Here is a 21454-nt window from a genome sequence, read left to right as displayed (position 1 = left end):
CATCGCAGGGATGTGGCCGGTTGCAGGGGACGCTTGTGGGCCGTTGCTAAGGCCGGGGTCGCGATGTGAAGGTCCCGGCGGCTCATAGTGCAGGGCGCCGCCATATTGCCCGGAAGAGTTGCGCATGCGCAGAAAGGAGCGCGCGAACCCTAGCCTACTAGGGAAGGCTCTTGGAAGGGACTCTGCGCACCCCATGTGACTCCAGGGAGCCAATAGGGCTGGAGTATCTCCCTGCACAGAGGGATTGATACATTTCGCGGGCTCTGAGCATGTTGGTCAGTCGGCGCCAGGAGCAGCTAGGGGAAGGAGGTAGGGTGCAGGAGTCAGTGACTCCCTGCACTAGGCCAGCAGCCCCCCTAGGCCCCAGATAGCCCTGAGTTACCAGTAGCTGAGTATTGTAGGGACAGGCCCCAGGTAGGGACACCGCCCCTTAATACACAGAGTCAGTTAGAGACACCGCGGACGCTGTGTGTCCATCCAGAGGTTTGGCTCAGACCTCCGCTGCCGCTGCATAGGCCTTCCGGGTGGGATCGCCCGGGATGGTGGTTCCGGTGTTCTTCTGTCATCGGATCCTTTGTGAAGCTCCGTTGCAGGCCCGAGCACTGGAGTGCTCGGCAGGTAACTCTTATCAACAAGTGCACCAACGATCCTACTTATTATTGTTATGGGACTAGTGGCTGCACAGTCACACATATCTTCTCCCTTAAGGGTGTGGACATATTGTGTGGGGTTCTTGGACACGATGTGGGATCACCCGGTGCAGGTGGGAGTGTCCTGCGAGACGCATTAGTCAGTGTCTCCTCTAGTGAGGGACACCTGTTGATTTATTATAACATATGCTATGCAGTAAAGCCAGTTCTGTTTTGCCACTGTTTGCTCGATGTGATTGTTTTCCTGTGAGGGCCTCCTCCCACTCCGTCGGGATTCCTCCCAGGCGTAGGCGTTGCACCACGAGATCGAATTATATGCATGTTCCCCAGGCTCCCCCAGTGGAGGCTTAGGCTCCTGAGAGCCACACAGGTTACACAGCAGGTAGTAGCGTCTGTATTCACAGGGAATACCCGTTAAATGTGTATAGTATTAGCCACAGACATACTCGTATGCTTCGTTAAGCAGGTGTGTTTTAAGGTGGGTCTTAAAGGTGGATAGAGAGGGTGCTAGTCGGATGTTGAGGCATTCCAGAGGTGTGAGGCAGCAAGTGAGAAAGGTTTAAGGCGGGAGAGGGCTTTAGATACAAAGGGGGTAGAGAGAAGGCATCCTTGAGTGGAATGGAAGAGTCGGGATGGTGCATAGCTAAAAATTAGGGCTGAGATGTAAGGAGGGGCAGAAGAGTGTAAAGCTTTAAAAGTGAGGAGGAGAATTGAGTGTGAAATGTGTGATTTGATAGGAAGCCAGGAGAGTGATTTCAGCAGGGGAGACGCTGAGACAGATTTGGGAAAGAGTAGAGTGATTCTGGCAGCAGCGTTTAGGATAGATTTGTAGGGGAGACATGTGACAGGCAGGAAGGCCGGACAGCAGGAGGTTACAGTAATCAAGATGGGAGACAATGAGGGCCTGTGTCAGAGTTGTAGCAGTCGAGCAACAGAGGAAAGGGCGTATCTTTGTAATATTGCGGAGGAAAAAGAGACAGGTTTTAGATACGTTTAGATACGAATGTAGGAGGAGAATTTGAGAGAGGAGTCGAGTGTGACCCCTAGGCAGCGTGCTTTCGTTACTGGTTATATGACAGAACTTTCAACAGTAATGTGGAAGGAGGTACAGTATTGGGGCCAGGTTTGGGATGAAATATGAGGAGCTCTGTTATTGACATGTTGAGTTTAAGTCGGCGGAGGGCCATCCAGAATGATATTGCAGAGACATTCAGAAACTTTGGTCTGTACAGCATGGGTAAAGTAAATTTGTGTGTTATCAGCATAGAGGTAATATTTGAACCCAAGAGATGTGATTAGATCACCTACAAACAGTGTGTACAGAGAAAAGAGGAGAGGTCCCAGGACAGAGCCCTGGGGTACCCCCACAGAGAGATCGATAGAGGTAGAGGAGGTGTTAACAGGAGACACTGAAAGTACGATGGGAGAGGTAAGAGGAGATCCAGGATAGAGCTTTGTTACGAATACCAAGAGTATGGAAAATGTGAAGGAAGAGAGGGTGGTCCACGGTATCAAATGCTGCAGAGAGGTCAAGTAATATGAGGCGAGTGTAATGACCCATGTCTTTGGCAGCATGGAGGTCATTAGTTATTTTAGTGAGGTCTGTTTCAGTGGAGTGGGCAGTGCAGAAGCCAGATTATAGAGGGTCTAGGAGAGAATAGGTGGTGATAAAATGGAGCAGGCGAGAGAATATAAGGCGTTCAAGGAGTTTAGAGGCAAAAGGCAGGAGGGAGACAGGTCGATAGTAAGAAAGACAGGTAGGGTCAAGCTTGCTGTTTTTGAGTAATGGTATAACTGTTGCATGTTTGAAGGAGGGAAAGGTACCCGAGTAGAGGGAGGAGTTAAAAATCTGTGTGAGCGTAGGGATTATAGTAGTAGCAAGAGGTTTTAGGAGATGGGAGGGAATGGGGTTAAGAAAGCAAGTGTTAGAGGGAGAAGAGATTAACAGTGACACATCCTCCACCCAAAAAATATTCTGATAAAAATCACTTTTGGAGCTTATATAGTCAAGCCCTGAGTTAAGCAAGTTAAACATTTAGGGGGGTTATTTACTAAATTCTCCTGGCTGCAAAAGAATTGCACCAGATTTATCAAAGGAAGACATTGAATTACTTAAGCTAGGTGACCAAACATTTGCCTTGTCCCCCTGGCCTTAGCATCCATCCTTAGTTTTCCCTTCATGCACCCCCGGGTAAAATAACTTACTCCACACCGATGATGGGTTTACAATTGGCTATATTTATTGAATATATTTTATTATGACCTGGCATAGATGACCTTAACAAGGCCATAAAATTCATCTGTAGCCACACCAACATATTTGACAACTTTGGGAAGGGGAGAAACGCACAACTAGCTGTCATGTAGCGCGCATTGAGAAAATGTCACAATTTTTGCTACTCCCTGTCTGAGGCCCCATCTCCAGTACCTCCTTCTTTGTCTCATTACACTGCAGCCTTGTGCCGTCCCTTCGCTGAGAAGTCGTGGGGTGCAGTATATTGCACTCTTTGGTAAGGTCACTGGCCTGCTGAGACGATGAAGAACACAAATTATTATCACACTAACCTGGGTCACTAATTCTGCCATGGGTTACTGTTAGAAGAGATATATATATATATATTTTGTTGTGCTCTGCCTCCCTTCTACATCTACTTCATTCTTTAACTATATATATATATATATATATATATATATATATATATATATATATATATATATATATATATAGTTAAAGAATGAAGTAGATGTAGAAGGGAGGCAGAGCACAACAAAAACGAAGGGAGTAGGGTCTCACCCACTGTCCTCTGATACTTTGAACTTTATTGTTATTGCCATTGGTCCTGTCATAAAGCGCCTTACCACCTCCCTTACTGTTAAAGTATGCACTGAATTATTCAATCTATGTAGCTGCCACTCATGCACAGGTCACATGAATCTGATAGCCCCTCTGTCTGCAGTGGGCAGGCTAACTCATGATCCAGGTCCCCTGGGCAGAATCATCGTTAATTCCCTGCACATTACCTATGACTCTTTAAATCCCCCGTCGCCTCACCAGGAATTCCAATTTTGGGTCTCTCGCTACCCCCTGGCACGTGAAGGGGAGAGGGTAGCTAATATTTGTCTTTCAATAGATATTACTTTTGATAAATCTGGTGCTGCTTTTTGCACTGGTTTGGTAAATACCCAAAATAGGTTTCTGTTTATCAACATCTCCAGGCTTCACAACCGGAGCTAATATTCTGCAGCAAAAAAATCCATTGTTATCACGGGGATCATTTGTCCTTAATACATCTTGTTTGTTTGTTATTTTTTGTTTTACACTAGAGTTTTTCCAATTTTGCAGCTGGGACATTTTGATCGAAGCCTCTTTGCTGCATAAATGGGACAATAGTAGAACAATCAAAAGCAAAAAAAAAAAAAACAATACCAGATTTATGTTAAATAATTCCATTGCTTTCCCTACAGTAGAAATGATAGAAATCGTTTTTCGCATTAACCCCATACATTCCATTAGTTCTTGCAGATCTGTAAGAGGAATTAGATATAAAAGGACTGCAACCAGAAAAATGCAATTATTTAATTTTTTTTTATTCCCCAGGAAAATGGCAGACAAACGACCTGTAGTTTGTAGCATTAATTTGTTACTAGAAGTACATGTTTTAAAGTTTAAGCTTTAAAGTCATTTTTAATCTGACAATTTTCCTTCAAAGTGATCATGAAGACCTTTCCATCACGTAAAACATCACCGGCTTGCAACGAGGAGACAGAACGTGACAGACGGAAGGACAGATTTATATATACGTGTGTGTGTGTGGAGTCTCCACTTTGGTCCCCCCTGTTAGCGGCCCTGCGAGTCCCCCTCTCTCTTCCTCACACACTCCCACCTCCCCCCGTCTCTTTCACTCATCCTGCCACTTCCACCCCTCTCTCTCATTCTCCCACCTCTCTCTCACTCTCACACTCTCTCTCCCTCTCACACTCCACCCGTTCTTTCACCCCCCTTTCTCTCCCGCCTCCCTCTCACTCCCCCTTTCCTCTCTCGCTCACTCTCTCCCTCTGTATTTCCCCCTCCTTGTCACTCTCCCCCTCAGTCCCCCTTTCCCCTGTTCCCCCCCCCCCCCACCAGTCACTCTCCCTCCTGTATTTCTCCCCCCAGTCACTTCCCCCTCAGTTGCTCCCCCTCCAAGTATTTCTCCGCCCGCCACCAGCATTTCTTCCAGCCCCCTAGTATTTTTTCCCCCAATCACTCTCCTCTGTATTTCTCACACCAGTCACTCTACCCCCCAGTTACTCTCTCCTTGTATTTCTCAGTCACTCTCTTGCCTATCTCCCTCTTCTCTCTGTGTCTCACTCCCTCCCCCTCCTCTCTCTCACTCCCTCTCTTTCTCAGTCTCCCCATTTGTCTCTCACTCCCCTCCTGTTTTTTCTCCCCCTCACTCTTTCCTTACCTGGGGGGGGGGGGGAGGCCTCCATCAGGAAGAGCCCTATGATGGAGGAGAACTGACTCTCTGCGACCGGATGCAGAAGTTGGGCTCGACTTCCTGGTGGGACGAACTTCCAGCATTGGTTGGATGCACCTGGGGAGAGGGAATTGGCAAGAGAGGGCCCACAGCTGAGGAGCCTGTCGCCCCGTTTGACACAGAGGCTCCCGGCGGCCTGATGTGGAGCCTGATGTGGAAGTTGGGCCAGATTTGTGGTCGGGCCAAACTCCCAGCATCGGCCAGCCAGGCCGGGACACCTATCCCGGCTCCTTCCCCTGTCGGCGGCCCAGGGTGTGTATGTGTACTGTACAACTACAAAAAAATGCAAATTGAATATTGTTCTGGAGTCCTGCATTACTGAGGTGTTAATAAACACACAGAACCCCAGCAAGCTCAAGAAACCCCAAAACATACCACATAATATATATAAATATGTATAGAAGTGTCAAAAGGAGTGCTGCTGGGCGTGACCAAATGTATACAACAGAAGTCAGAAAAGCCCAATGCTACATCCAACATGACAAAAATACACAGTGAAATACCTATATATTCTCTTGAAAAGGGTAATTTAGTTAAACGCTTTGTCCAAAGTGTTATAAGCCTGCGAGCCACATCAAGGCATGACCAATTACTGTATGTGTAAACAGAGATAAAGGGGCCTATGCAGAGAGCAGCGAATTTTAAAATTGGCGAATTTATTAAAAAGTAGCTTTTTTGGAGAGTTTTATTCTCCATATGCAGAAAAGTGCGAATTCTGCTATGTTTAACATGGATGCGTGTGGCGAGTTTAAATTGGCGAGATGCGCGCTTCAGAAACGTGTAAAAACAAATTCGCGCCTTTTTTTTCCCTTTGCAATGGCCGCGAGCGGCAGCTTCTTGCCAGTTTTTTCTGGCGAGGCAAAAAGGAGACAACCGCGCCATTTTATTGGCGCGAACAGCCGCTAGATGCCGTTCGCGCCTCTCTGCATACGGATATTTTTAAAACTGGCGAGATTGAGGTTCTCGCCAGCCGCGAGGCGAGTTTTACAAATAGAAAAGAAAAATTGGCGCGTTTTTCGGAACTCGCCATTTTCTGCTGCTTTCTGCGCGATTTTCTCCAAAAAATGGCGAATTTCGAAATAGCGCTGCTCTCTGCATAGGCCCCTATGTGTCAAAAAGGGATCCCCTGTCTTGCAGTGCAGTTGCTAAAACATTTGTTTTATTTCCTTTACAGGTTTACTGTAACTAGTGTATGCAAGTGAATCGCAAGCCATGTTTAAATGGTAGAGAAACGACCTGCAGTTTGTAGCATTCATTAGTTATTAGAAGTACCTGTTTTAAAGTTTAAGCTTTGAAGTAATTTTTAATCTGACAATTTACCTTGAAAGTGATCATGAAGACCTTTCCATCACGTAAAACATCACAGGCTAGCAACGAGGAGACAGAACGTGACAGACGGAAGGACTGATATATATATATACATACGCAGTGTGTACAGGGACCGCTTTCCTGTGGGCCCAGGACTAGAGGCTCCACCAGGGCCCCCCCTGTCGACGGCCCTGCGAGTCCCCCCTCTCTCTCGCCTGTATTTTTCCCCTCTCTGCATTTCTGCCCCGTCACTCTCCCCATGTATTTCTCCTTCCCTCCTAGTCACTCTTCCCCCTATATTTCTCCCCCTCAGTCATTTGTTCCCCCTGTATTTCTCGCCCCATTCACTCTCCCTCCAGTATTTCTCCCTCAGATGCTCTACCTTCAAGTATTTCTCCCCGCCTCCAGTATTTCTCTCCAGTCACTCTTCCCCTGTATTCCCCTCCCCCCCCATATTTCTCCTACCAGTCACTCTCCCCCCTGTATTTCTTCCCCCTCCATTATTTCTACCCCACAGTTACTCTTCGCCCAAATATTTCTTACCCCTCCCCCTCGTTATTTCTCCCTCCCATTATTTCCCCCCCCCCCCAATTCCCTCTCCTATGTATTTCAGCCACTCTCCTGCCTCCCCCACCACACCACTCTCTCTCACTCCCTACTTCTCAGTCTCCCCCCTCACTCTTTCCTTACCTGGGGGGAGGCCTCCGGTCAGGAAGGGCCCCGTGACGGAGGGGAACTGGTGCCCCCAGAGCTACTAAACCCGGAACACTTATTCTGGCTCCCCCTGTCTGTGTATGTGTATGTAAGACTCCCTGCTCAGCTCCTAGGGAGTTTACATCCGTGTGTAGTATTTAGCGACTCAGCATAGTTTACCTCAATTCAGGGTGCTGGATGATGAGGTAGCAATGATGAAAATGATGGGAGCCAGGAACTTTTGTAATACAAGTCAATCTTTAGTCCGGTCCCCAGTCTCGGGGACACCTCACTCACATACTTGACAGGTGTATGTTGCTTTACATACTTTTTGTTATCCATTGACACGGTGCTTCCCTAGGTGTTTGATCTTAACACTCAAAGCGAAGTACATATACTTGGCTGTGTTACTTGTATTGGACCAGGCCACCATTTGGAGTCTCATCCGTTATAACCAGTCTACAGTATATTGGGCCCTTATTGGGATTCTGGCTGGTTCTGTGCAGGTAACGACTATACCCCATTCTTCATTGGGAACTGCCACTTTCCTACTGGTTGAGGAGAATACATAGGTGGATCCGCCTGTAGAGCTGATCCTCTGACACCCGGAGCCCTCTGCATATGACCCGCTGTGGCATGTCAGTCTCCCCTCCACTTTGATACCTGCGTGTTTCCGTTGGCTATCTAATTTGGTTCCTACTATAAGGGTACTGTCCCTATCTGTAACTTAAACAAGGGGGGGTCTGATTTCTCCTATTACTTCACTAACATAATCCCTATCTCTACTCCACAATGCTCCTCTCCTCTTGTCCTCCAGTAACCTAGCCTTCCAGGGCTTCCTCCCCTGTGACATCAGTATTCCTGTGGCAACACAGGGTAGGGTCTAGCATATGCTGTTCTGCTATTAACCCCATTGCAGAAAAAATTGGTAACTCCATTAATGGGGGGTTACATGATCAACTCAAAAAATGCAAATTTAATATTGTTGGCGTCCTGAGGTTTATTAGTGGTGCAAACATAGTGAGATGGAGTGTCAAAGAGGAATCGGCTTTCTTGTAGTACAGTTGTTAATACATTTGTTTTAACTCCTTTATGGTTAACTGTAACTATTTTATGCTTGAGGTGCTGTATATTTTTTTTTTATGTACAGTCCCTGCATGGAAGGGATCATCTAATCCACAAAGCTCCATTAAGTGATTTAACATTAAGCCTTACTGCATATCTTCAAAGGCTAATAACATAACGTTGTCATGTTTCCTCCAGGAAAGAGCATTACGTTAACTACAGTAAAATGGCTTTTATTGATAATTAAATGTGAAAGAGGCACGCCACCTAACATCGCATATCCACTAAAGGCTGCTAAGGTTAACGTTGGGTTGGTGGTCATGCCTAAACTTGGCGTTACTCCCTCCCAGTCCCAGAAAAATGGAAGTGGTTGTTCTCCTCCTTCCTCACCCCCACAGTTCTTTTTTCTGGGTCTTGATGGGAGTAAGGTTTAGACATAGTTAATATTCTGAAGCCAGGGTCACGTGTGACGTGTGAATTGCCCCAGATAGCATTAACTCAGCTCCCTTTCCAAATCACTCCAAGTCCTATAATATTTCTTTCACTTTATTGGAAAAGCAGCAGTAAATACAAGCACTTGTGGGTGGTGTGTAGTAGTGATTTGTAGTTAGAAACAGGTAGAAAGGGATGGCCTTTCTACCTTTCATACCTATGGTTATGGGGGCAGTTTCCCCCGGGAGTGGGACCATGAAGGCATCTAAGACTATGGCTTCCAAGGGGGGCAAACAAAAAAATGTTGAAGGCAGATGCTAGGTATGTACTGTATTACACTGCAATATATACCTGGCATCTTCATTAGAATATGGCTAACGTGCCACGGTGGCCTACCCTGCTGCATTAGCCCTATTCGAATGGGGATCCTAAAGGCCATTGTTTCTCCATATAATTATCTCTGTGGATCGCCGTTAGGGTCAAGGCAACTACTGTCCTTTATCAATTTTGACGGACCATTAGGAGCCCTGATTTAACAGAGCTCGGTGGATCTGGCCCTCCGTGCCCTATTGCCACTACAGACGGCGGTTTCTCAAAATGTTATTACCACACACTGAAATGACATAATATTGCACTATATTGCACCGTTCAAAGGAACTATTGCAATTTCAGTCATTGTGCAGCCTCATATCTATTTTTCCTGTTGTGACATAGAACTTTAAAGCATAACTCCTTTACTCTGGTTTTACTGTGGTTAGGGCTGGAGATGCGTCCGGTTCCTTCACTTAATGGACTTCACTTAATGCCTAACCTGTGGCTATAATTCAAAAGTCACTGCAAATTTAGGTTAATCAGATATTGGCATTTACCAAAGGAAATAGGACACGGCGCTGCTGATGGGGGGCAGGTATTCAACGATGAGTAAAATAACATGAAGGTCCCCCATCTTCCACACTCAAACACCCACATCATGTGCAAACAGCCTCGTTACATTGTGGGGCATCTTTTAGGTAATTTCGCATCACAACAGCCAACTCTTTCACCCCCAGTTATCTCACCAACATGCATTCTTTTATATTTCTGTAATAGCAGTGTTTCATTGCAATTCCCACGCTCTTACCTACTCATCTCCGTTACCTTTTCTCTTCCTTTGGCAAATCAACCTTGTCGCATAACTTTGTGCCATCGACAGAGAAGCAAACCTTCCCCTCTAAACGTTCTTTTCTATATCTCCACGAAAAAGCTATTGGGAGCACTAACCATAATATACATCCTTGTAATATTCCATAAGTGAGGTTACTCCAGCTCATCTTTGCCTTTCACTCAACTAATATTTGTATTATTCAGGAAGCAGCCTGACCAAATTCATTATGAATCTTCCAATGACAGTAAAGATTATTTGCAAAACATAAGGCTGACAGTGGGGGAACAAACCCAATGGCGTAGCTGAAGATGTGTGGGCCCCCAAGTAAAAAAAAAATCAGGGCCCCCTATTGTCTCTCTATTTTCTCCCACTCATGTCTCTCTCTCCCCCCCCCCCCCTCATGTCTTTCTCTCTCTTTTCTCCCACTCATGCATGTCTCTGTCTCTTTTCTTCCCTCATGCCTCGTTTCCCCTCCATGTATCTCTCTCTTTTCTCCCTTTCATCTCTCTTCTCCCATTCATGTCTGTCTCTTTCCCCCTTGTGTCTCTGTTCTCTCCCTCATATTTCTCTTTTCTCCCCTCATGTCTCTCTCTCTTTTCTCCCCTCATGTCTGTCTCTTTTCCCTTCATGTCTCTCTTTCTTTTTCCCCCACTCTTGTCTCTCTTTTCCCCTTTGTTTCTCTCTCTCTTTTCTTTCCCTCTGTCTCTCTCTTTGCTCCCCCTCATGTCTCTCTCTTTTCTCCCCCTCATGTATCTCTTTTCTCCCCCTCATGTCTCTCTCTTTTCTTCCCATCATGACGTCACTTAGCGTCCCGTTGCCATGGCAACGCGGCATCATTTGCTGCCGCGCAGCCATGTTCACTGTAGTTGAAGGGGGAGTTGCAGCAGGATGCCGGGAGACACCGCCGCACCACGCCGCCAAGTAAGGGACTGTTACTTTGTTCCATATACCAGGGCATGTTTTGGGGTGACAACCAGCTTAGCTGGCTGCCCTGTTAGAAAGGGAGCAAGAAGTTGAGTTAGTTTCCCTAACGGAAATAGGAATTTATTTTCTATGATTTGGTTTTCTTAAAGGGACAGTGCACCCGAACTTTATTTGGTTGTGGCTAATAAACCACTACAGTTTAAAGTTTCATATCATGTCTAGCGACTTACTGACCCCTCCGCGAGGTTGCCCTGTCACACTTCCCCGATTTAAAGAAGAGATCAACTCCATTCAAATGAAGGAGATTCAAATCTTCCCCAGCACAGGGAAGCAACTTCACAGCATAGTGAATAAGGGCCATGATCAGAGTAGTCACGAGATTCCCCCCTCTGGAGCGTGATATCTGGGGCCTCACGCGCGTACGATTTGCGTAAGACCCTCCCTCACCTCTGGAGCAGGGGACCCAGCGTCTGCCAGGGGTGGGGTGGGACGTGCAGGAACAGGGTTATGACATGAGCAGGCCTAGTTATGACACATGGGGGCGGAGTTAGGTCCTTTTTTTCTGAGTCTTCCACCAGCGTGAGATTTACGCCACGAGTGTGTCCGTGAGACAGAGCCCTAATGTGAGAGACTTGACAGGGCTGCATTAAAGCAGCAAAATGTGAGCAATCCTATATGTTTTTTGTTTTTGTTTTAATCAGTTCTGTAGTATTGGATAGTACTGTCTGCATTTTTTTTTTTAACTCCCAATTTTTTTTTTAATTATTTTTTTTTAATGTACTGATCATTCTTTTGTTGTTACTGCAACCATTTAGAAAATCACATCTACTTCCTCTTTTGAAACAGGCTCTCTCACGCAGACCTTTGTGAGCTCGGCCCTTCGGCAACAAAGTATCACAAACTAATCTGTTGCTGTGTTCCAAAAAGCAGACTGCCCATTACTCTGAAAGCTGTAACAGTAATGTGTTGCACTTAGTAATATAATGTTACATATTAGCTGCAGCATTTCACAGACTGCAGCACAAAGTCAGAAGGCGACCATTTCATTAGACACACAATCAGGATTTTTACAGATTTATAACCGGAGCACCAAACGAATGCCATCTTGGGTAAGAATATAGTTATACATTGTCACATGATTTACATGTACAAATAAGTAAAAAAAAAAAAAAGGGGGGGGGGAGGGGGTGCAGTATTGCTGCTTTAACTGCTGTTTCCACGCTCTTGAATCCTGCTTTCTATATCTTTGTGCTGCCTTTGCATGTCTGAGATACCAAGCCCTGAAGTAGAGAATCCCAGAAAAGATCTAACGTCTATCTCGAGTATGAACTAAGAAAACATCACCTATTCCCATTTCATTTTGTAAACACTGTTAAATAGGTCATCATTATTATTACAATTATTTATTTATTGTGTCACGTAAAGTATTATCCCCCCGGCATTGATATTCAGATTATTGCAGCTGTTACCATGAGGCTTTGCATTCACACTAATGCAATATTTAACCATTTTTTGTGTGTGTGTTATTCTGCGTTAAAGGGGGCATTGACGTCTGCTACATCTACTGTATACATGTCCGTTCATGTATACCGACTAATTTTGGGACTGACCATTTACTTTTCAATTTGGCTTGCGATTTATGAAAACATATTGAAAATATAAGAAAGGTAAAATACGAAATATATATTACATTTTATATATTAATTTACATATCATTTTTATTAGGTGCTAGTTATGGGCTAATATTTAATTTCTGGCTAAAATAAAAAATGTTGATTCTTTTCATCTAAATGTAGTCCCCTTTCCCCGTGACAAAGGGAACTACGTTTGCTGGATACCTGTCTGGCGTACAGGAGGCCTGGTGACAGCGCCTCCACCTGGGAGGGATCCTCGCACTGCAGGATAACCCCTCACAGGAACCAATATAGTATTTAGAAATACGCACACACAGGTATATAACAATTGGTTTACTGACAGAATAATATACTAACACCCGCAACACAACATCCCCCACAATACAATAACCCAACACCACAAGAGTGAGTCCCCCAAAGTACTGAGGGTGCCCATGGCACCTGTAACCCGATGTCCACGAGAGCAGGCCCACCCAAATGTGAGGAGTAGCGCTACCTCCGTGTGTGTGTGTGTGTGTAGCCGTTGGTGCACGTTAGATACTTTTCCTGGTCTCCGGTCCAGACCAGGATAACCTGAAGATGATGATCCGCCGGACTGCAGAGTGATCCCACGACACGGTCTACCGGACCCTCTTCGTCTGCCTGTGGAGGGGTCTCCCGCTGGAGTGTGTCCCTGTAAGTGTCTTTAGTAAGGTGCCTGAGGTCTAGTCCCAGACCGCAGGCACCGCGTGGCGTCCTGTCACGGATGCAGCACTCTATCACTGTGTTCAGCTACTGGGGCAAGCAAGCGTCCCTATCTAGAGGCCTTCCCTATAGCAGCCACAATCTGAGGGGACTGGGGCCTATCTTGGGCCTACGGGGCAATCTGGCCTAGTCCAGGGGAGCACTGCTCCCTGGACACTACCTGCTCCATTGGTGTCCCTCTGCTGACTGAGCGCGCGGTCCTATTGGCTGTGCTGCACCATGTAATCAGCCCCTGGGTCTGCTGGGACATGTAGTCCCGTGCAGAGCCCTGTAATGGCCACCGCAACTAAGAGTGCACTGTGCATGCGTAAAGCAAACATTGCGCATGCGCGGCTAATTGCTTTACGGGTACGCCACAGAGCTCCGGAGTTCTCTCACTACTGGCCGCAGCCTCTCTACCTCCCGCCGGGTCCGCCCGCAGCTCGGCAGTAGCCTCCCCCTCTCCTCGTCGGAGGTAAGGGGTCTCGGCTATATAAAGAATAAGTGGAGAATTGTACTGTATATTCCAATATGGTACAAAGGAATAGTAATGGTAGTAAGAGATAAGTATTGACATGATGAATTGATCAATCATTTGCTTAGCTAAGGCAAATTAGTAGCTAGTTAATCATTCACTAACAAGGATGAACTAGGAGAAGCCAAAGTTCCTTTTGATAGGTGGATAATTGTTAATTATATATTTGTATAGATCTTGTGATATATGAATGAGGGGGAAATATTTGTGAATTTGTATTTATAACATATATTATATGAATTATATGTGTCATATGAATTTTATGCAATCATATAAAGTATAGGGGTATATAATGTCCTTAGTGGCTTATCAGTAGTTAATAGATTCAACAGTCAAATAGGTAATGGGGACTCCTAACAGAGTGGTAATATCCTCAGGGTATATATATATTCAAGGGCTTAACTGATTTGGCCATACATTCATTGAACAAAACAGACCTGAGCGGCTACACCGACGGGTAGCCAATACGGAGCGACACACGACCTGGGGTGTGGATAGCCGCTGATACCCCCCTCATCATCATTAGTATTGTATATAGTAAGGGGAAGGAACGTGGGGATATATATAGCCCTCCGTCATTAGACAGATGGGTTCGCATATATAACGTTGCGTCATAAATTAACGCTGGACATATATAAGGCCTTACACGTATTAATGTTAGCTCTCATGTCAAGTTTGATTACTACGAATTCTGTTATCTAATATCAAGAGGTGACTCTCTGCAATGTTGAGAGTGCTATTAAGGTTAAAATATGTAGTTTTTGTTACAGTTTTGCAGTGCTGAAAAGTTCTATAAGTTCTGCTGTAAATATACAAGGTGCTTAACAGAAGCGCGCCGGTGGGATTACCCACGGCGGCGAGCATGCGTAATACATTTCGGTCCCTAAAAAGAAGGGATCGCAGACAAGTCCCAGGGAAGTCAGGTCCCTGCAGGAGGGAGCGGTCCCTTCATTAGGCTAAGGCCCCGGTATCTCCGCTGCAACGCGCGCCCGCGAGATTGGCGGCGCGTGCAGCCGATTACCTGGTCTGCAGCTCACTGCAGGAAGAGAGACCGGGGGGGGCATGGCGGGGGAGTGACAGGGGCGTGGCCATGATGTCACCCGGCAGGTTCGCCCTCATTGGCTGAACCGACGAGGGGCGTGCCGTATCGCTCGACGCGAGTCCTGCTCTCAATTCTATTGAGAGCAGGAGCAGCTCTCGCCCCAGCGCTGCGGCCCCCCCTCGCCATTGAGGAGAGGGCTCTCGTCCCTGCAGCGTCCGCCATGGCGGACGCTGTAGTAGGCTGCGGGGTGAAGGCCTAAGACTGGGCCAGGAGACCAATCACATGGGCGCAAGAGCCATACGAGCCATACTCGGGTGTTCCCGAGACGGGCTCTTGTTTTTTTTGTTATTTTTGGTCAATTTTGCGTTTGGGTATATTTTATTTTTTGTTTTAAGTTTTATTCCTCATGTATTTTCCCACGTTTTGTCTTCCCCTCCTGATTTCCCCTGCCGTCCCTCCTCCTCCCCCTTCTTCCCACAAAGGGAGAGATACTGGTCCTGGCGGGGCTTGGGAGCTGTTGAGCAAGAGCACATCACTGGAATGGATCAGCCAAAATTGACGAGAGACGACGCTGGTAAGCTGAATAATATCAAGTTGCTACTCCATACATACAACAAATGATGGCGTTAACGCTTATATCACACAATGTGAAGGGCTTTAATAGCCCAGTCAAACGAAAGTTAGCTTTCTCTGATTATAAAAGAAAACAAGCAGACGTCTTACTATTACAAGAAACACATTTTAGCAAGAGTAGCATCCCTAAATACTTTGATAAAGACTTCTCTCAGGTTTTCCTGTCTTCAGTAGCTGTTAAAAAACGCGTAGTGGCCATTCTGTTCAGAAATAAAATCCAATATGACGTTCAGACAACCAGACGGGATATGGTTGGTCGTTATATCATTATAGTGGGCACAATTCGTGGGCAGTGGATTACGCTGGCCTCTGTATATGCCCCTTGCGAGCAGGACGCCGCCTTCTTAGATAATTTTTTCAGGATCCTGAGTTCTCTGACTAGGGGGTGCGTTGTGCTTGCGGGGGACATCAATATGGTCATGAAGCCGCACCTTGATAGATCAGGAGGAGTAGGTTCAGATAACAAAGGAGCGGGAATCTCCCTACGCAAGGGCCTCAAAGCCAACCAAATTACAGATATATGGAGAGAATTACACCCAGCTGATAGAGACTATATGTTCTTCTCCCATCCACATGGCTCCTACAGCAGAATCGATTACTTCTTTGTCTCCTGTCAACTGGTTCCGATTGTCACCCGATCTAGTATCCATGATATTTCATGGTCTGACCATGCACCGATAGAGCTCAGGTGCAATAATATTCGAGCCGATAGACCAGGGGCGAACTGGAAACTTAATGAATCAATTCTAAAAATCCCTGAGATTTGTGATGCTATTGGTTATGAAATAGACCAGTTTTTTAATATAAACTCCAGTACTGTCGAATCACAGTTAGTTCTATGGGAAGCTTATGAAGCGACATTACGGGGCACATTAATTGGTATCACAGCTAGAAGGAAAAGGGAGAGAGAGGCCAAAATTGTCACACTCCAAACTAAATTACATTCCCTCTCCTCAAAACATAAAACGAGTCTAGACCCTCAATCCCTACAGGAGGTAAAAGACACCAAAATTGAATTAAACATGTTGCTAACCTCCAGGACTGATAATTCATTGAGTTGGTCAAAGAGGAAGTTTTACGAGAAAGCGAACAGGCCGGATACAATGCTGGCTTGCCTGCTACGAGAGACAGTCCAAGTATAACATCCAAGCTATACGCTTAAAATCCAGTACCCCCACAGCCAACCCCAAGAAAATAGTAGAAGAATTCGGTTCATTTTATGAATCACTGTACAATGGAGAGAAGGTGGCACATAATACCAAAACAAGTGGGGCGTTGAGAGATTTCTTAACCAGCTCAAAGCTGGAGAGATTGGCCGAAACAGATAGAGAGGTCTTAGGCGCAGACTTCTCTGTCGAGGAGGTGTCACAGGCCATCATGGAACTTAAACCATCAAAGGCCCCAGGGCCAGATGGCTTTTCGGGGCTATATTATAAGAAATTCGCCAAATCACTCGCCCCGAGGTTGCTCCAAATGTTCAACACAATTTTAGCGGGAGCTCCCATCCCCAGAGAGATGCTGCAGGCGTCTATATCCCTAATTCACAAGCCTGCTAAGGACCCGCTGGACTGCAAAAGTTACACACCTATATCGTTAATTAACACCGATATTAAAATATACGCTAAATTACTGGCCAATAGACTTTGTCTCATCCTACCCAGACTTATACACCCAGATCAAGTCGGATTTATTAAGGGGAGGCAGGCAGCGGATAATACCCGACGATTCATTGATCTGTTACTGTAGAATTGGCTAATACAAATAATACTCAAAGTATGTTGTTAAGTCTGGACGCAGAAAAAGCTTTTGATAGGATAGACTGGCCCTACTTAAAGGAGACGCTTGCGGCATTCGGCTTTGGAGATCGGATGAGTGGGGCGATTCTCTCGCTGTACTCAGGCCCTACCGCCAGGGTTATACATCAGGGCTACCCTTCGCTACCATTCCAAATAAAAAGTGGCACGAGACAGGGGTGCCCATTATCGCCTTTCCTCTTTGCCCTGTGTATCGAACCACTGACGGCGCAAATCAGAGGCAACCCAGACATCCCTGGGTTAAACGCATATTCCCAATCTCATAAAGCGGCCCTGTACGCAGATGACATCCTCTTGATTATCACAAAGCCCCTCACCTCCTTACCAAACATATTTGATCTTTCGGACAGATTCTCGAGAATCTCGGGATTTAAAATAAACCAGTCCAAATCTGAGGCCCTCAATATCAATCTTCCCAGAAATACCGAGTAGTTACATAAACTAAATTTCAAATTTAATTGGCAACAGAAATACATAAAATACTTGGGTGTCCACATTACCAAAAAGGCCAAAGATATATATAAAGCAAATTACCACAACCTGATTCGGATTCTGAAATCTGATCTGCAGAGGTGGGCATCCCAGAGGATAACCTGGATAGGAAGGCATAGCGTCAAAATGAATTTACTCCCCCATATCCTGTACCTTTTCCAGACGTTACCAGTGCCACTCAGAATGACGGACTTGCTCTCACTCCAGTCTGAAATCTCTAATTTTATATGGGGAGGAAGAAAACCGAGAGTTAATAAATTGAATATGAGACAACCTGTACTGGCTGGAGGCCTAGCGGTACCCTGCCTGGTATCATATTACAAAGCGGCACAATAAAGTCAAATTGTTCAATGGCAATCTAACCCGCATGTGAAAAGATGGGTGGAGCTAGAAAGCGCGGCCTGTTCTCCATTAGAACTCAGCAGCTTGATTTGGTTACCTAAAACAGCGCGAAATAATGTTGACATACCGCTTTCCTCAATGACCAACTCGCTATCAATCTGGGAGGCTGCTAGAATGAGACACTCTCTCTTGGACAAGACATACTGTGATGACACCCCTATGGAATAATCCTGAGTTCGCACCAGGCCTACCGGGCAGTAATATTACAATTTGGAAGCAGAAAGGATATAAACGGATTAAAGATCTGGAGGGTTACAATAGAAAGGTCAAAACATTCGACCACATCAGGTTAGAAAAAGATATACCCCACTCAGAATTTTTTAGATACCTCCAGATCAGAGCATTTTACAACAAATTTGCCCCTTACTCCCCTTTGAAAAGCTCTGTCTGGCAGAGACCGACACGAAGGGACTTACATCACAGTTATATGGAGAGGTGATCGGTTCAGTTGAACAGGTGTAGCATGTTCCCTCTTTCAGATTCCACTGGGAATCAGATTTAGGAGAGACACTTGAAGATGAGTTGTGGAACGCTATATTCTTAGCAACAGCAAAGAGCTCTATATGCACCACTCTCAAGGAGAACGCATATAAAGTCCTCATGAGATGGTACCTCACCCCGCTGAAATTATCTAGGTTCGTGCCGGGATCCTCCCCGCTGTGCCCTAGACAGTGCGGGGGATCGGCAGACCTGTTACATATGCTGTGGTCCTGCCCGCGGATCTCCCCAATATGGGAAGAAATCAGACATAGGATCCAGAGGATTTTTGACCTTACAATACCTCCAGACCCATGGCTGTTCCTTCTGAACAGACCATTATCGGGCCTTACCAAAGCAAACAATAAACTAATTGCACATTTGGCAATAGCAAAGCGATGCGAGATCGCAGCATTATGGAAACGTCCCAATATTCCAAGCATCTCAAAGATTCGGAAACGCATTTGGTTTATATGCCAGATGGAAAAGTTGACGAGCTTAGTTAACGATACTGGCACCAACTTTCTAAAAGTCTGGACGCCCTGGCTGTCGCAGACCGATATCCCGGGGATTGAGAGGAACTCAATTTGGCTATGGTAGATGTAGGTGCGTTCTCTTTGGGAACTGACAGTTTGCGTTATTTCATATAAACACATCGCGGTACAGCAGTACTGTAGAGTCAACAATATGAGGATGAGAGGAGACAGTAGGAGATAGCTCTCGAATGGCTCACGCGTTGAGTTGGAAGCAACGCCGACAGTCTTACCCCCCGCCGTCCCAACCCCCGCCCTTTTTTTTGTTGTTGTTGTTACTATATTATTATTTTTCCTATGTATCGGTTTGAAAATGTAGATTAAGCGATACACGGAATCTCGCCCAGCCGATTAGGGCCCGAAAAGCTGCGCAATTTCACGTCGTTTGCTTCACTTGTTAAAAAGTTTATTATTTATACAACGAAATGCAATATATATTGTACTATATGACTGTAATACCCAATAAAATTTAAGTTACAAAAAAAAAAAAATGTACCAAACTGTTGATTTGGCCACTCCTAATGTTCCTGCTATCTCTCTGATGGATTTTCTTTTTTTTTTTGCAGCCTAAGGATGCCCTGTTTCACTTGCATTGAGAGCTCCTTTGACCGCATGTTGTGGGTTCACAGCAACAGCTTCCAAATGCGAATGCCATACCTGAAATCAACTCCAGACCTTTTACCTGCTTAATTGATGATGAAATAACGAAGAAATAGCCCACACCTGTCCATGAAACAGCTTTTGAGTCAATTGTCCAATTACTTTTGGTCCCTTGAAAAAGTGATGTAATTCCTAAACCCTTCCTCCAATTTGGATATGAATACCCTCAAATTAAAGTTGATAGACTGCACTTTAAGCCCATATTCATTATTTAACTGTAACTCCTTTATTTTGGTACACAGCCAAAATACCAAAACTTGTATCAGTGTGCAATTATTTCCGAACCTAACTGTAACTACATGACCCACCTAGTCAGTCCAACTATTTGGTGACATCTAGTGCAGCGCACAGACAACTTTACGGCGTCCTTCACTGGATGTAGATTAGCTCTTAAGTGTCTAGAGTCAATACAATAATACATTTTTGGTCTCATATGTTAATGGGTTAAACCAATTCTAAAGGCATACCTAGTTTAGGAACACTCCAGAACTGGAAAGGTTGAGCAATATTCATAGAAGAGAAAGTGCAAACATTACAGCTTTCAACTTCAATTATTCCTGTGTGATGAACAATGTCATATGTACAGCAAGAAGATTTTTTTTTGTATAAATGTTTAAAGCCACGCTCTCCCAAAAGAGCAACATTTCGTCTTATAAATAACCTGACAGTTCCTATTGTTCTAATCCAATGCATGCTTTTCCTTTTTTTTCTAATCTGTATTCTTTTTGTAATTAGTTTTCACCAGTCTGAAATCCACTGTTACCATGGCAATCTCTCTTGCCTTTATGAGTGTGTAGCCCCTGTAAGAAAGAGCGGGCTACTTATCCTTCTCCTACTGGAGTAAGCCCTGGTAAGGGCAGGCGCCAGTAGTAACCATGGGTTTCCCCCCCTCACCATGCCCTGCTTTGAGTGATAGAGGTAGGCCCCTGACTGTGTGGAAGACATAGACACAGGGGGGGGGGGGGGGGTCCTGCTGACATCATAAGGGGCAGGGCTGTATCTATTTAGTGGGCTGTCCTGTGTGTGTGTCAGTTCTGGAAGGTGTTGAGTCTGAGGAGTTCGGTGAGAGTTCGGTCTGTGGAGTTGGAGTGTCTGGCTGGACAGTCAGAATCTGGAGAGCAGTGTGTCTGTTCTGTGCAGTGAGAGAACCGTCAGCCTGAGAGTGCTGTTGGAGCAGAGACAGAGAGAGATGATCCTGTGAGAGCTGAGCGTTCAGCTTGTCAGTCTGGGAAGAGTCTGGAGGGAGTCTGTGGAGTTATGTCCTGGGAGCTGAGGAGTGACGTGCTGGTCTGAAGTGGAGTAGGACCCAGCAGAGCTAATGGCTGAACTGAGAGACCACGTGTAGAGTGAGAACGATGCGTGGAAGAGATGCTCAGAGCCCCATCTGAGTAGAGCTGATACAGCTACAAGTGGACCAATGCCCCTCACCCTGCAGGGGGTGAGGGGGGATATCTAGCCTCACCCATAGGGCCTACCCTGGGGGTGGAGGCAGGGGTATTGAGGCCCCATCCTGACCATCCTGCCGGGATACAGTCTGGAGGAGAAGGAGGGAGGAAGAGACCTTGTTCATATGTGGAAGTACTGCTGCTAATGAACTGCTGCTGTGTATGAGCTAAGAGACAATAAAGACATTGCTGTTTTACACAAAGAGACTGTGTGAGAGCTGGATCATTTGCCCTGGGACCAGGGTTTTCTCTGTAAGGGTCCTATCCCACATCCCTGGGACTTATGGAGATGGAGGCGCTGCACCACAACCACTAAAGAATGGAGGCA

General features: G+C 45.7%; 1 long non-coding RNA gene across 1 annotated transcript in view; it reads left to right on the top strand.

The window, feature by feature from the left end:
• Positions 1 to 20341, top strand: part of LOC142472146 (uncharacterized) — a 52997-nt gene extending 32656 nt beyond the window's left edge. The window contains exons 2-3 of the long non-coding RNA XR_012789613.1: positions 15153 to 15244; positions 19588 to 20341. This is a non-coding gene — a long non-coding RNA (uncharacterized LOC142472146). The remainder of the gene's footprint in view (positions 1 to 15152; positions 15245 to 19587) is intronic.
• The last annotated feature ends 1113 nt before the right edge of the window (positions 20342 to 21454 follow it).

This window comes from Ascaphus truei, chromosome 1 (genome assembly GCF_040206685.1).
Source record: "Ascaphus truei isolate aAscTru1 chromosome 1, aAscTru1.hap1, whole genome shotgun sequence".
Classification (NCBI taxonomy): domain Eukaryota; kingdom Metazoa; phylum Chordata; class Amphibia; order Anura; family Ascaphidae; genus Ascaphus; species Ascaphus truei.
The sequence above is the reverse complement of the archived record's forward strand: the minus strand, read 5'-3'. Positions and strand labels throughout refer to the sequence as shown.